Genomic DNA, 16,536 nt, shown 5'->3' with positions numbered 1-16,536 from the left:
GGTCTCGCCTGGTGTTAGCAGCACGCATGCGCTGCACTCGCCATGCGAGGGCTTCTTGTAACCAATACGGTTTCGGAAGGGGACTTGAAGCCCCGCCCCCTCTTCCCATTGGCTTGCGTCATAGCTTAGGCTAAACGCTGGCATTCTATTGTTAAGGAGGCTTTTTAGTCCCACCTTGTTGCCGCCCTGTTCACTTTTGGCCCCGCCCACCCGGACTGGATCTTTTACTGGCGGCAGTACACATACTCTTAATTATTAGCTAAGCTTTTATTTTATTTTTTTCCCTTTCGTGTAATGTGTTGCAATAACCAGCAAACACGCTTGTTTTGCCTCCGCTCGCGATGCCCTCCCCCCACCACCATCAATCCGTCTCTACCTTTTTATGTAATTCACTTTTGGACTGTTTGGGACACTTGCAACCGCTTGTTTTCCTACCCCCTAATTGTCAGCAATTTGGTCTTTATTGCGTTTGTTCTACTTGAAGCAGGACAATGTGCTTTGTTTAGATTCAGCGCGCGCACCGCGCTTTCACTTTCGAACTGTTTGGGACACTTTCGACCGCTTGTTTTCCTACCCCCTAATTATTTTCAGCAGGCTTCACCTATTCACGAAAAATATGCAAGGGTGTGCTACTTCTGCCATAACGTAACCAACCCTGTATTGATACAGTAATAGGAGATTGTTCCTATTAGAGTTGCGCGAACGTGGACAAACAATGTTTGTAGTCGAGTAGTGGTTTGTTATAACGCGGGGCTGCTAAATATTTTCAGCAATTAGTTCTTTATTGCGTTTGTCCTACTTGAAGCAGGATGTTTTTTTTGTTGTTTTTTAAAAAAAAGATTTAGCGGGCGCACCGCGTTTTCACTTTCGGACTGATTGAGACACCCGCGACCGCTTGTTTTGGTAGCCACCGCCTTCTGAAGTTGGGAAGGTTTCGCGTTTCATTGGACGTTGCCTTAAAGCGAAGACTGTTTTGTTCTAGCGCTTTCAAGCGCACTTTTCAGCTTTGTGCCACCAGCATCTTAACAACTTGAGACGGATGAAAGATTGTATCCGCCATTGCAGGAGCTCTGCAGTTGGTACATTCATCCACTGAGCTATACAGCAGTTTGACCCCGCGTGAGAATGCCTTTGTGGTCCTGAGGGCTGTAAAACCTTTTGGGGTTCTCCGTTGGGCAGGTGTTAACGCATCTCATGTGATGTCCTTAAAGCTTGTTGGTCACAGTTCGCATGCAGTTTCCCCGAGCAGTAAAATGCCTTCCGGACACACTTCTGTGACGCACGGGAACTCCAGATGTACATGAAACCCCTGGAGGGCACCAAAAAGAACGGATGCCCTTTGCAGCAGTCCGGAGCAGGCGTTCTCTAGCCGGTAGGATGTTTGCTATGGAAGCAGAAACACACATCCCCACTTGATTATCAAAACGGTGTGATCCTGGCATTCCTGGGAAATTACTTAACAGTCCAGTAAAGGGCGCACTTAACACACGTTGGTACCAGTATGAAGAGCAATATCAAATCTGGGCTGGGTAGAAGCAGCGGCCTGGCCCAGGAGCGTCGGCGTCTGTGTGGGCCCCCCCTCAGTGTTTGTTTAGGGACTCCTACTTAAGCTCGCTGTAGGTTCTTGGGCGTGGGCTCGATCGTGAAGTGCTTGGCTGGTGCAACAGAGCAGCCCCCCTCCTTTTTTTTTTTTTTTTTTTTTTTTTGGTCGAACGGTGCGCAATTACGTGACGTGGCTTAATTGAGTCTTGCTGTCTTTAACCGTGCACCCCTTTTAGGGGTCCTGTGCTCCCAAGAACATCCCAGGATCGGCCCAGTTGGCGCAACCTAAGAGGGCCCATGGGTCTGTGCACCTGCATCAGTAATGTGCCCTACAGGTAAATGTGTTCTTGTGTGCCCCTACAATGGGTATTACTAAAAATGCAATAGGTCTCGCCTTTCATTAAGTTAAAGCCATTTTCTTTTCTATACAATACCATTAGCAAAGCAAATAGCTTTAACTTAATCAAAGGCAAGACCTATTGCATTTTCAATGCTTGTTTATTTTTTGTTTTAGCACAAATTAGTTTTCTTTGCGTTTGGAAAACTCTGTACACATTAGAAATCCTAAGCATAATTAACACGATACATTCTGAAAAAATACCAGACCAAATTTAGAAACTACTAAAAGTTACAAATTCATTACATACATTAAAATACTCCCAAAATATACCATTTGCACTCGTGGTTGATAACCTCAGTATTCATTAACCAAGCAAATAGAATTTTGGCAGTTTTATCTGACCTAAGTCACGGTAGCTACAAAGTCTTATCATACAGGATTTAACTTACAATAGCCTAATGTTCCCCTATTCAACTCATCTTTTGAAAATAAACTGTTTGAGAAAGGTTTATAATACTATAAATGCAAGGATGGAACATCCCTTCAGGGAAAAGACCACAGTAACATTTGTGTTCTGATTTCAGAACAGAAAAGCCTTTAAAGGAACGGAATCAAGCAGCCTATATGAAATATCTTCTCTTAAGCAGCCTTTCAGAATGAGAAGCTCACATCATTGACACTTAAGGACTCTTTCGTGGTTACCTTCACCTACTGTGCCAAAACAACCTGGTTTTGCAAGGGGAGTCACCTCGGGCTCAGACGCCATCTTGGAAACCTACCAAACCCACACATTTCTGAACTAGACACCCGGGGGAGTCCAGCAAGGTATGGCTTGCATGGGTCCCCCAACGTTTTCCTACCCAGAAGGCCCTGCAAACCTCAAATATAGCTGAAAACAAACTTTGTGTGGGGAAAGTTCTAAAATCCACAAATTTCCTACCACCCAGCATTCCCCCAGGTCTCCCAATAAAAATGATCTCACTTGCGTGGGTGGGTGAAGTACCCGCGACAGGCAAGGGCCCAAAACATATTGAGGAGACATCAAAATGACCTATCACAAAACAACCTGGTTTTGCAAGGGGGGTCACCTGGGTTTTTGGCCCTGGGCTTGGTAGGTTTTTCTAGATGGCGGCGAGCCCAAAACCCCAGGTGCGCCCCCTCCTCCCAAAAAAAACAAGGTAGTTTTGTTATAGGTAATAAGTCTCCACAGTATGATTTGGGCCATTTCCTGTTGCAGCCACTATGCCTATCCACACAAGTGAGGTACCATTTATATCGGGAGATCTGGGGAATGCTGGGTGGTAGGAAATTTGTGTCAGCCCGGTGATCCTACAACTTTCCCACACAGAAATGGAGAGAAAATAGAATTTTTGAACAAAATTTGCGGTTTGCAGGGGATTCTGAGTAGGGAAATTTTGACGGACTCACGCAAGCCATACCTTGCTGGACACCCCCGGGTGTCTAGTTTCCAGACATGTGAGGGTTTTGTAGGTGTCCCTAGGTGGCCGCCAAGCCCGGGGCCAAAAACTCATGAGACCCCCTTTGCAAAACCAGGTTGTTTTGTGATAGGTAATTTTGAAGTCGCCTCAATAGGTTTTGGGCCCTTGCCTGTCGCGGGTACTTGACCCACCCACACAAGTGAGGTACCATTTTTCTCGGAAGACTTTGGGGAATGCGGGGTGGGTGGAATGTTGTGGATCCATGCAGATGGCAGAACTTTCCACCACAGAAATATGAGGAAAACGTTTTTTTTTTTTTTTTTTTCCTTTTTTCTTTTTTACAGATTTTGAGGTTTGTAAAGGACTCTGGGCAACAGAACCTAGTGCTAGCCAGACAAGTCACCCCATCCTGGATTCCCTTGGGTGTCTAGTTTTAAAAAATGTACAGGTTTGCTAGGTTTCCTAGGTGCTAGCAGAGGTAGTGTTCAAAGTCTACAGCTAGGCACTTTGTACAGTGAACACTGACACTATTTTGCAATGTGGTGTGTCCACATTGCGTTTTTGGTCGTTTCCTGCCGCGGGCACTAGGCCTACCCACACAAGTGAGGTACCATTTTTCTCAGAAGACTTTGGGGAATGCGGGTGGGTGGAATTTTGTGGATCCACGCATATCCCAGAACTTTCCATCACAGAAATGTGTTTTCTTTTTTTTTTTAACTAAGTTTGAGGTTTGCTAGGGATTCTGGGTAACAGAACCTGGTGAGAGCCAGTCAAGTAACCCCATCCTGGATTCCCCTTGGTGTCTAGTTTTAAAAAAAAATGTACAGGTTTGCTAGGTTTCCCTATGTCCCGGCTGCGCTAGGGCCCAAAATCCACAGGTAGGTACATTGCTAAAACAAGTCAGTGCCTAGTGGGCTTTCAGCCGCCCTGGGGGGGGGGGTTGCCCCGATATGCCCCCAGAAAGACTGTGGCATGGCCATTCTGAGCAACCCCCACCCTTACATTAAAAAAAAAAAAAAAAATCCCTGGTGCCTAGTGCGCTTTCTGCCCCCCCCTTTCCGGGGACAGATCAGGGGCTATTGCCCCGATCTGCTCCTGGGGGGAGCAGAAAGACTGTTGTGCCCAAAAAAATATGGGGGGGGCAAAGGCCCTTACCCAAGGGACCACTCCCCCCTCCCTGGTGCTAGTGGGTGGATCCCTGCTTGGGGATCGCCCTCCTGGGGTGGTCTCCAAGCAGGGATTCACTAGGGAAGGGTACCATTGGAAAGGGGAGATTCTCCCCTTTCCAATGATACCTCTCCCAAGTATTTCGGTGCTCGGGGGCTGAGATATCCCTGAGAGCACTGAAACACTAAAACTGAAACTAAGTTTCAGTTTCGTTTTCAATCTAATGACAGCGCACCATGCGCTCGTTCGCCATTAGATTGAAAACCAGGGAAGGGCCTCGGGAGGTGGGGGAAGCTCTCATCCAGACAATGGCAGACATAAAACTTCTTCCAGGGTTGGTAAAAAAGTGGATGGAGGGAAAGTGAACTTGTAAATCTACACCTGTATATTTGCTCATGCTAAAAGGCAGTTCTAGAAAATATTTGTGGAGTACTATTTATTGTCTTACTTCTGTAAAGTCTTCTGAATTCACGAAAGTCGCATATCTGCACTAAATGCAAGGACATGGGTGCATTTTTGAGACTTTATTTAATAATTGGTCTGGCGTTTAATCCTTTTTTTTCTTTTCTTTTTGTATCCTCATTCTGCCAACATTCTTGTTAGGGTATACTCTGATCCCTCTAGGTCTAATAAAGGGAAACTTGACCGGTACACCATGAGACCATCACGAGTAATGACCCACAAGCTTACTGCTGCATCCACTTCCCTCTCCTGTACCCGGTGATACCGCCAATAGGAGAGAAAGGTAGCCGACAGCAGATTTGGCTTAATCATAGGATTCACATTTCCTTTTCTTTCCATCTTACCAACGGTGCCCAGATTCTCCTCTCACTCGTGAGGTCACATGCCATATCGGACTCACTCGTATACATTATATTTCTAAGACATTCACTAAACAAAGGTGGATCTCCTGATTTCCATAGCCTACATATCTCCCGTCTGGCCAAGAGAATCACATAAAACAAACATTTTGCATTACAAGCGGAAGGCTGCACATTTTCCTCCAAACTTAAACCAAAAAAAATTAATCGAGTGCAGACTGTAATCTGCATCCCAGTCGTTTCCCTGATAAAGTCACAAACTAAATTCCAATAGGAGGATATATTTGGACATGTCATGAATAGGTGGATGTCATCTGCCACTAACAACGTACATCTAGGGCAGTTATATGAGTTACTGGTGATCTTAGTTAACTTCGCAGGCGACCAGTACACTCTGAGTAGTAAATAAATGATTTCTTTTGAGTGATGCTGGTTTAACTACTGTTGGTAGATTGTCATAAGAATTGCGCCACATTTGCATTAAGTCCTCTTCTCCAAACTCCTGACCCCAAAGCTTCATAATTTCAGTCTCTAGTTCATTGTCTGTTTCCAAAAAGGCCCAATACCAAAATGACACCTCTCTTTTTCCACTGGTCAGTTCTCGTCACCTGACTAAATTTTGTTTCATCATCCTCCACCCAAACTTGTGTGGCCCACCAGGAACTTAGTTGGTAATATTTAAATCTTGTTAACTGCCCCTTACGCAGATTATTCATATCTCCCCAGCTCATTAGGTCTAAACCCTGCTTAAGATCAGCCCAATAGTAAATACCCCCTAATTTCAAAGGCTGACTGAGCTGATCTCTCAAATATTCAGGGGTTCCGGGAGAATCCCATATTGGAGCATAGCTCGAAGTATGGGACTTTAAAAACTTTCCTCACATACATCCAAGTATTCAGGGCAGCCTTCAAAACCTTTAATCTTACTTTCTTAAAAAAACTTAGAATCTCCAAATTTAAAGAGAAAATGTCGTTGGCCCTGTGGAATATCTTCCAACATAGCCAAAAAGAGTAAACCAATAGATGACTTATCTATCTTATTTGCCAGCATGCGCACCTTTTTAAAGTGAAAAGCATAACTATATACAAACAAATCTGGGAGCACCAATCCACCCACCACTAATCTCCTCCTCAACTTCTTCCAGGAAATCCTGGGACCTTTTGATGCCCAAATAAAGCTACCAGTTTTACCCTGAAGTTTGGCTATGTCTTCTTTCTTGAAGATTAACGGGATAGAATTAAAAAGAAATGTGATCTTTGGGAGAATAATCATTTTTATCAGGTTCACCCGACCGTATATATTTAGGGGAAGGTTTACCCATTTTAACAACCCTGCCACTTCCTGACTAGTTTTCCTCCAATTGATTTTTGTAATATCCTCAATCTTCTGTGCAATTAAAATCCCTAAATACCGTATTTGGGTTTGTGGGTCCTGATTCCACTCCATAATCTCGGTTTTATCTGTATTTACTTTGTACCCAGAGACCTGACAAAATAGCTCTGCCTTCCTCATTAAGTTTGGAATCGCATACTGCGGATTTCTTGTATACAACATTAAATCATCCGCATACAAAGCTAATTTAACCTCAACCATTTGATCTAAAAGGAAGGATGGAAGTATCTACTCTAATCAAATTTGCAAAAGGGTCTATATACAAATTAAAAAGAAGCAGGACAGGGGACAACCCTGCCTTGTCCCCCTAAAAATATCGAACCAATCAGACAGTACCCTGTTTACCAAAACCCTGGCCTTTGGACCACGATACAATTTTTGCACCGCCATAACCATATTCCGTGGAAATCCGAAACTACGTAAGGACTCCCACAAATGTGGCCAATGCACCTGGTCAAAAGCTTTAGCTGCATCGACCGCTACTATAGTAATAGGCTCATTCCGTGTCTCAGCTATATCTACCATCCCTACCAACTGAAAAGTTAATTCATTTAGTTGTCTTCCAGGGATAAAACAACTTTGATTAGAATGAATAACCTGTTTTATTACCCTGGCTGCCCGAGCTGCTATGACACCGGAAAAGATCTTGTAGTCCGAATTTAGAAAAGAAATCGGTCTATATGAATCAACACTCCTTGGATCTTTAGTTGGCTTTAAAATCAAAGTCACTATAGCCTCTGACCATGACACAGGAGCATTTTCCCCACTAATATAAATTACATTGAACATAACTTTTAGAACTGGAATTATTGTGTTGATAATAGATAAAAACGCCTCCACTGGAAGGCCATCTGGCCACGCGGCTTTCCCCTTTACCATTCTCTTACATTGAGCTCTGATCTCACCATCAGAAATCTCTCCTTCTAAGACTTTCTGTTGCTCATTAGTAAGCTGAGGAAGAGCCGTTAATCCTAACCACTCGGTAATAGCCTCTAAATCAGGATGGATATCCTCCCTATATAAGTCACTCATAAAACTACAGGCCTCTCCACCAATATCATCATTGGTATACAATATTTCACCTGAGCTTCTACTAGTTAGCTCTTGAATAGTATTTCTAGCTCTTTCCACTTTAGCCTTCCAAGCTAATAGAGAGCTACATTTTTCTCCGTAAGCAAAATGCCGGAGCTTACTGGCTTTCCATTTATCGGATTTTTTTTGTCAATATGCCCTCGAAATGTTGCCTGTAACCCCTTAACTCTTTGCTCGGGACATGGACTTGATCTGTCATCCATTGAGGCCTTCTGCAATTCCCTTTCTTTTATCTTGATCTCCTCCAACTTATGCTCATCATCTTGTTTCTCCACCCTTCTTTTTCCTACCATTATAGATCTTAACCCCCCCACCCCCCTTTAAGTAGGCCTTATAGGCATCCCGGACTATTTGGTATCCAGCCGATCCAATATTTGCATGAAAACATATCTGATTTTTCTCTTGGATCTCTAACTATCCCCTCATCTAAAAAGACAGTTCTGTCTACTGTCCATCTTCTCTGCCCCTCCTTTTGCTATATCGTCCGCGCTAGGGCAACAGCTGAGTGATCCGACACTATCGCAGGAGTATGTGCTATCTCAATTACATCTCCAGACAACTCTGGATCTAACAAAAAATAATCAATACGAGAATTATGTCTGTACTTTTTACTATAAAAAGTAAACTCCCGAGCGTCCCTCCACTTAATACGCCAAATATCAATTCAATTGAACTCCTCCATCATGCTTTTTAGCCTGGAGAATGATCTGGGTGAATTTATATACTTTACTTTTGAAGTCCTATCCAATCCCTTATCCATAACTAAAGGAAAGAAGCCTTTGGGGGAAACATGGCGGTGGGCTGACGCCGGTCGTGCGAGCGCCCGGTCCTAGAGGGGGAGAGAGTGCTGGCACAGCGGAAATTTTTTTGTTTGGAAACAGCCATAAAACAGTATGGGATCTGCGTTTTCTTCTGCAGGATAAAAACATTAATTCAGCGCTAAAGATACGTTTTTTTTCTCTAACCGATTCAATTTGGGAAGAATAAGTGGGCTTACCTGGTTTTTGTTTGGCGTTCCCTGCCTATGGCGTTGGATGCGGAGCTGCAGCGGGGTGCTTGGTGTGATGCCACGTGCTTGTTCCGGAAGGCTTGTGCTGTGCTTGCGGTAACTGGCTTCCGGGGCGTGAGAGGCAGAGAGCACAGTGCACAGGTCACTGGGGGAGAACGGACCTGTGAGTGGAGCCAGCGGCTGCGGTTCTGAGAGGGGACTGACCAGATCTATGCTCCGTAATACGCGAGTGGATGGGCAGCAGGGCATTGTACCAGGAGGTAGGAAACACGAAACGACCGTTAGTTTTCAGGTACAGGGCTCTGTGCGAGGGGGTTTGAGGCCGATGGAAAGCGACCCCCAACCATTAGCACCACAGCTACAGTCCCACCAAGAGGTGAGAGAGATTGGTGATGATTGCTGTGATAAGGGGAGCACCGAGATTAGACCTGGAAACATGGTTAAATATAAATCTGGAAACCCAGTAAAAAAAACCATACCAGCCCTGGTCGCTCCCAGAGGTGAAGGGTAAAGGAAAGGGAGGTAAGGGAGGAAGCAGTAGGGAGTCGCTGGCTGGTGCTGAGACTTTAGCAATTTCTCCCAAAAAGAAGCTGTTGAAGTCAGGAGGAATGCCTAGACGTTGTGGCCCAAAGGGGGGGGGTGTGTGTCTGCTAAAACTGCGCCCTCCTTGAGATCTTATTTTAAAATTATGGAGAAGGTTGAAAGCTCGCCAGTACGGGAGTGTATGCCACAAAATGCCTTACTTCCCCTGGAGAATCGTTTTACTCCGCTGGCGGTGCTTTCGCAAGGTCCAGAGTCACAAGTTGACAGTTTAAGTCCAGAGACAACCTCTGAGCTTAGCCCTGATTCTAGCCCTACTTGCATCATTGAGACATTCGAGGGAACAACCAATGGGGGGCAGGGAGAGAATGCTAGGCAAAAGGAGGATAATTTAAGTGGTAATAGAGATGAACTTCTTATGGAGAAGATGTTCCTTGCTTTACCTCAAGATATTCTATCAAAATTCGAGATATCTGAAATGAATCAAAAGGGGATTTGTGAGAAATGTGAAGTACTCGAGGAAAAGCTCGATGATTTTGCGTTACGCACTGGAATACTAGAAGAGGAAATCTGAAAGAAACACGTTAGATTCCTCACCTTAGAATATCCCCAGGCGTCAGACTGGATCCGGAAGATTTTTGTAGCAATACCCCTTGCGCGTCTCTAGGCGTCGTCTGCGGCTCCGCGTCCGTCGTTGGCGTCGTGTGCCGGTATGACGTCGTCGGAGTACTTGGACGCCGCCCTCGCGCGCTGACGTCAGTTCTTTTTTCCGCTGCCAGTAAGCGCCGATCCGGGAGAGCTACCCCTTTAGTCAATTTTTGACTAACTTTTTCAACTCTTTTTGGTCACTTTCTCGACTCTGGTGCCGGTAGGATGCCTGGTTTCAAGGCCTGCGACGACTGTCACCGACTGATGTCGGTGACCGATCATCACCGCCGGTGCCTGTACTGCTTGTGCCTCGACCACGACGCGGAGTCGTGCTCCGATTGTATGGCCCTGACCTCGAAAGCTAGGCGGGAGCGGTCCCACAAGCTTCTCGAGCTTCGCCACTCTGCACCGCGCCCCTCTCGATCCCGGTCCAGGAGGAGGTCCAAGGATCGGTCGCGGAGCCGCACTCGACATCGTCGCTAGTCTGGGTCGAAGTCTTCGGGTAAGTCGAAGCGCTCCAAGAAGTCCAAGAGGCAACACCGCTCTTCGGACTCCCCTCGCCGGTCTCGCGACTCGGCCGAGGGTCAGGGTGGTTCCACCCCCGCGGCTCCGCCGCAGGTGCCGCGCAAGTCCCCATACCCGCCGGTCCCTGGGACTGACGCGACGCCGGCGAAGGTCAGTGCCTTCCTCTCGGCCATGAGGAGCCTGGCCCCGCCATCGACGCCCGCTGGTGCGCCTTCGGGCCCCGCGGACTCGACTGGGCGACCTTGCGTGCCGGCGGCTCCGGCCCCGGCGCCGTTGGAGGCTCTGGCCCCGACGCCGCAGGTCCCCGAGCCTGGGTCCTTGTCGACGCCGGTCGACCTCGTCACGCCTCCTCCGCCGGCGTCGACACCGGTGCCACCTCTGACACCGACTCCGGTCGACGTCTATCCCCGGTTCAGCCCCTGTCCGGTCCCGACGCCGATGCGGCGCCGCCCGACGCCGCTAGAGACACATTATGTCTATCGACCGGCTCCGATCATTCCTCCTGTTTACCAGGAATCGGATGACGGGGGCAACTGGGAGGGGTCTGAGGACCCTATGGCCCTTCAAGGGCAACTTTCACAGGACTGGGCAGATGAACTGGGGGAGGCCAGTGGATTGGATACCTCACCGGACACTGGATTCATCTCTTCTCCGACTGTGGCTTCGGAGGAGGGTGCAGCTTTTTCTGTGGTGCTGTGCAAGGCGGCTGCGGCCCTTGGGCTTGAGCTGCCTGCCATGGCTGTGAGGACTAACATCCTCACTGAGGTGCTTCAGTCTGCCGCATGCGCCACTGAGCCTCTGCTGCAATTCAATGAGGCCCTCACTGACGTTCTGCAGGGCACCTGGTCCAAGCCCTCCACAGTCCCTCCTGTGGATAGGAACGTTGCCAGGCGCCACCGCCCTGCTCCGGGCGACCCCAGTTTTCTGTCCCAACACCCCACCCCCGAGAGTCTGGTTATCCAGGCCTCTACCTCACAATCCTCCTTCCCGTCCGCTCCTCCGGACCGGGATTCCAAGAGACTGGAACAGTTCGGTAAGAAGCTGTTCTCCTCGGTCAGTTTAGGCCTGCGGTCTTTAAACACCGCCTGTCTCTTGGACTGTTATTCCCACTCTCTGTGGGATATGGTGGAGGACGTGCTGCCACTGTGCCCGGAGGAGGCCCGGGCACGGCTTTCCTCGGCTCTGGCCGATGGGAGAGATGCAGCGCGCCATGCCATCCGATGTGGACTCGACACTACCGACTCGCTGGGTAGGGCGATTTCTAACACGGTGGCGCTTCGACGTGCCGCCTGGCTGCGGTCCACGTCCTTTTCAGAGGATGTCCAGAACACTCATGGACATGCCTTTTGATGGCGCTCGCTTTTTTGGTGAGAAAGCGGACAGTGCGCTGGCTCGCTTCAATGACTCCCGGGATACGGCCAAGTCCTTGGGCCTCTCGGCCCCGCGGCCACAAACTTCCGCTTTTCGCTACTTTCGTGGCCAAGGAAGGGGCACCTCCTCGCGTCCGCGTAGCCACCGGCCGCAGAACCAGCCTGCACATGGTCGCGGACGTGGTTTCCGCCGAGGCGGTACTGGAGGACAACGCGGTCAGTCCACATCCACCCCGGCAGCATCCGCCTCAAAGCCTTCCTAGTCTGAGCTTTCAGGCCCATTCCTCGCCAGTGGGAGGCCGGGTTCGCCATCACCTGCTCCACTGGCGTACCATTACTTCGGACAGGTGGGTGCTGCAAATCGTCCGAAGGGGCTACTCCCTCCCCTTCGAGACGACCCCTCCAGCCATGCCAACGCTGCACCACCGTATCTCGGAGGATCATTTGAATCTTCTGCAAGAGGAAGTTTCGGCCCTCTTGGCCAAAGAGGCCGTCGAGCGCGTTCCGAGCCCAGAAGTAGGTTGTGGTTGTTATTCCCACTACTTTCTGGTTCCCAAGAAGGGCAAAGGAGGCCTACGCCCTATCTTGGACCTCAGGAACATCAATGCCTTCTTCCGGAAGGAACGGTTCAAAATGTTGACTTTGGCTCAGCTTCTAGCTGCCCTAGACCCTGGAGACTGGATGGTAGCGTTGGACTTGCAAGACGCATATTTCCATATCTCCGTCCTGCCGGCCCACCGGCGTTACCTGCGACTCACGGTGGGTCAGGAGCACTTTCAGTTCACCGTGCTCCCCTTCGGCCTTACCAGTGCCCCTCGGGTGTTCACGAAAGTGATGGCGGTGGTCGCGGCTCATCTGCGCAGATCAGGGGTTCCAGTCTTCCCCTATCTCGACGACTGGTTGTTGAAGGCGGGCCTGCCCCAGACAGTCGTCTCCCACCTCCAGACTACGGCGGATCTCCTGCATTTGCTGGGGTTTTCCATCAACGTGCCGAAGTCACACCTGAGCCCCTCTCAGAAGCTCCTCTTCATCGGAGCGGTTCTCGATTCGTGGCAGTTCCGGGTCCATCCACCGGAACAGTCTGTCCAGGGAAGTGTCGTGCAGGTGTTCACGGACAACACCACCGCCATGTGGTATTGCAACAAACAGGGCGGGGTGGGGTCGTGGACCCTTTGTCAGGAGGCTCTGCGCCTCTGGACGTGGCTGGAACACCAGGGCGTCACCCTAGTGGTTCAACATCTGGCGGGCTCTCTGAACGCCAGAGCAGACGAACTCAGCCGCCGGTGCATGATGGATCACGAATGGCGTCTGAACTCCGAAGTGGCGCAAGGTCTCTTTCAGCAGTGGGGAGAGCCTTGGTTAGATCTATTCGCCACCGAAGAGAACGCGCAATGTCAGCAGTTCTGCGCGTTGGAATTTCCAAGGCGGCACTCGCTCGGCGACGCTTTTCGTCACGAGTGGAGTTGCGGTCTGTTGTACGCCTTTCCGCCTATACCACTTCTGCCCAGAGTGCTGAAGAAGATCAGGCACGACCGGGCCCAAGTCATCTTGGTGGCTCCGGATTGGGCACGAAGGTACTGGTATCCCGAGCTACTCAGTATGTTGACCGATCCTCCGATACGTCTGCCCCTTCGGGAGGATCTTCTGTCGCAGCAGCAGGGGACGGTCCTCCACCCGAACCTGTCCAGCCTCCACCTCCATGCGCGGAGATTGAGCGGCGGCAGTTGATGCCATTTGACTTGCCTCCTGAAGTCTGTGATATCATTCTGGCAGCCAGGCGTCCCTCCACAAAGACAGTATACGCCTGCCGGTGGAACAAATTTGTGGCATGCTGCACAGCAAAGGCTGTGGATCCCCTTTCAGCCCCTCTTTCTGAGGTTCTACTGTTTCTTCTTTCTTTGGCCCGGCAGGTCTCTGCCCTGGGCACCCTGAAAGGTTATCTTGCTGCCATCTCTGCCTTCTTGCGGCTTCCTGATCAGCCTTCTCTTTTCAAGTCCCCTGTCGTTACACGCTTTCTAAAAGGCATTACTCACACGTTCCCTCCTGTCCCTTTTGTAATGCCTCAGTGGGACTTGAATCTTGTTCTCACATTTCTAATGTGTGCTCCCTTTGAGCCTCTTCATAATTGTCCTCTTCGTCTGCTGACGCTTAAGACTGCTTTCCTGGTAGCCATCACCTCGGCTAGACGGGTGAGTGAGCTCCAGGCTCTATCGTCCAAGCCTTCTTTCCTATCTGTTCATCCGGACAAGGTTGTCCTTCGGCCTCGTCCCTCCTTTCTTCCGAAAGTGGTGACTCCATTTCATCTTGGGCAGTCTGTCACCTTGCCCACCTTCTTTCCGCCTCCGCATCCTTCCAAAGAGGAAGAGAGGCTCCACCGTCTGGACCCAAAACGTGCGCTCTCCTTTTATTTGGACCGCACAAAGCAGTTCCGGGTGGACGACCAACTTTTCGTTGGATACGTGGGTGCTAAGAAGGGGAAAGCTGTGCACAAACGGGCCATCTCTCGGTGGGTCGTTTTGTGCATCAAAATTTGTTATTCCTTGGCGAAAAAGGACCCTCCTGTTGGGCTGCGCGCCCATTCTACTCGGGCCACAGCGGCTACTACTGCTTTGGGACGGGGTGTCCCTTTGCAGGACATCTGTCAGGTGGCGACGTGGGCTTCGCTACACACGTTTGCCAGACATTATTGCCTAGACAGCCAAGTCCAGAGGGATGACTTCTTTGGCCGTTCTGTCCTCCAGGACTTTCTGGTGTGATCTTGGTTCGCAGACCCACCACCGGGGATGGTATTGCTTGGGTATCTATTCTAAGGTGAGGAATCTAACTAACGTGTTTCTTTCAGATGAACAAGTTACTTACCTTCGGTAACGATGTATCTGTAAGAAACATTAGTTAGTTAGATTCCTCACCGACCCACCCATCCTCCCCGTTCTGCGAACTGACATCTAGGGTTAAGGTTATCCTTTTCAGGCCCCTAGATTTTATTTTTTGGCACCAGTGTCGGTCTTTGCATGGCTCTGCGTTCCTGGCGCGGAAAGCTATGTACAAGAACTGACGTCAGCGCGCAAGGGCGGCGTCTAAGTACTCCGTCATTCCGGCGCACGACGCCGACGACGGACGCGGAGCCGCAGACGACGCCTAGCGACGCGCAAGGGGTATTGCTGACACAAAATCTTCCGGATTCAGTCTGACGCCTGGGGATATTCTAAGGTGAGGAATCTAACTAACTAATGTTTCTTACAGATACATCGTTACCGAAGGTAAGTAACTTGTTCAAATCCCCTAGAACTACTAGCAGTGTTTCTAGCGCTTTTCAAATTCACCTCGTAGGCAAAGCTGTCCTAGTCCGCACGGACAACATGACCGCTATGTATTAAATACAAAAAGAAGGGGGGTACACACTCCCAACTGTCGCGCCTAGCACAAGCCATTTGGAAATGGGCTATACACCACAAGATTTATCTCCTGGCAGAACATCTTCCAACAGTAAAAAATCAGATTGCAGACCACCTCAGCAGACAGAAGCTGCAAATCCACGAGGGGAACTTCATTCCCAAATTCTCCTCCCCTACTTTCAGGAATGGGGATTTCCTCACATAGACCTGTTGGCTACAGCACAAAATGCCCAAGCTTTGCCTCCAGGTTCCCACACCCGCTCTCCAAAGGCAAAGTCCTATGGATGAACTGGTCAGGGATATTTGCCTACGCTTTTCCGCCTCTCCCAGTTATTCCACTGGTAGTTCGGAAGCTCAGGCAAACATCCCTTCAAACTGATTCTCATAACTCCCACATGGGCACGTCAACCTTGGTTCACCACCCTGCTGGAGCTCTCAGTAGTTCCACACCAAAAGCTCCATCTCAACTCCAGTCTCCTCACTCAGAGCCATGGAGAAAGCAGGCATCCAAATCCCAAAGAACTCAACCTGTCAATTTGGCTCCTGAAGTCCTAGTTTGTTTATTTACAATTATCACCAGACTGTATGAATATCCTAAAAGAGGCTAGAAAACCTACTACTAGGGCATGTCATGCAGCGAAATGGAAACTGTTTGTTATCTATTGTAACAATATCAATCCTCTTGATGCTTCTGTACAAAACATCATCTGTTCTGTTACATTTACAGCAATCTGGACTAGCCTATACATTCATTCACTTGCATCTGGCAGCAGTAGCTGCATGCTTACAAAAATACAACACTTATCTGTATTCAAACTACCAGTGAGTAAAGCCTTTATGGATGGGTTAGAAAGGGTGATACCACCAAGAGTCCCACCAGTACCAGTGTGGAGCTTAAACATAGTCCTTACAAGGCTAATGGGTCCACCATTTGAACCAATGCCCAAGTGTTAATTACAGTTCCTCTCATGGAAGGCTACTTTTCTCATTGCAATCACTTCACTAAGAGTTGGTGAACTCAAGGCATTTAACTATACAAGAGCCTTTGTTTCAGCTTCACAAAGAGAGTGGTTCTTAGAACCAATCCTAAATTTCTTCTTTAAAGTAGTTTCTGCTTTTCATATGAATCAATCAGTTGAGTTACCCATGTTCTTTCCTCAACCTTATTCTGTAGCAGAACGAGCTCTAAACACACTTGATGTTAGAAGAGCTCTACCATATGTTGAAGGAACAAAGGAATTTCGCAAAACAAAGC

General features: G+C 48.8%; 1 protein-coding gene across 1 annotated transcript in view; it reads left to right on the top strand.

The window, feature by feature from the left end:
• Positions 1–16,536, top strand: part of SDCBP (syndecan binding protein) — a 251,955-nt gene that overhangs the window by 160,548 nt on the left and 74,871 nt on the right. The window lies entirely within an intron of this gene.

This window comes from Triturus cristatus, chromosome 5_1, assembly GCF_964204655.1.
Source record: "Triturus cristatus chromosome 5_1, aTriCri1.1, whole genome shotgun sequence".
In the NCBI taxonomy this organism is placed as follows: Eukaryota; Metazoa; Chordata; class Amphibia; order Caudata; family Salamandridae; genus Triturus; species Triturus cristatus.
This window is presented reverse-complemented; position numbering and strand designations above follow the sequence as displayed.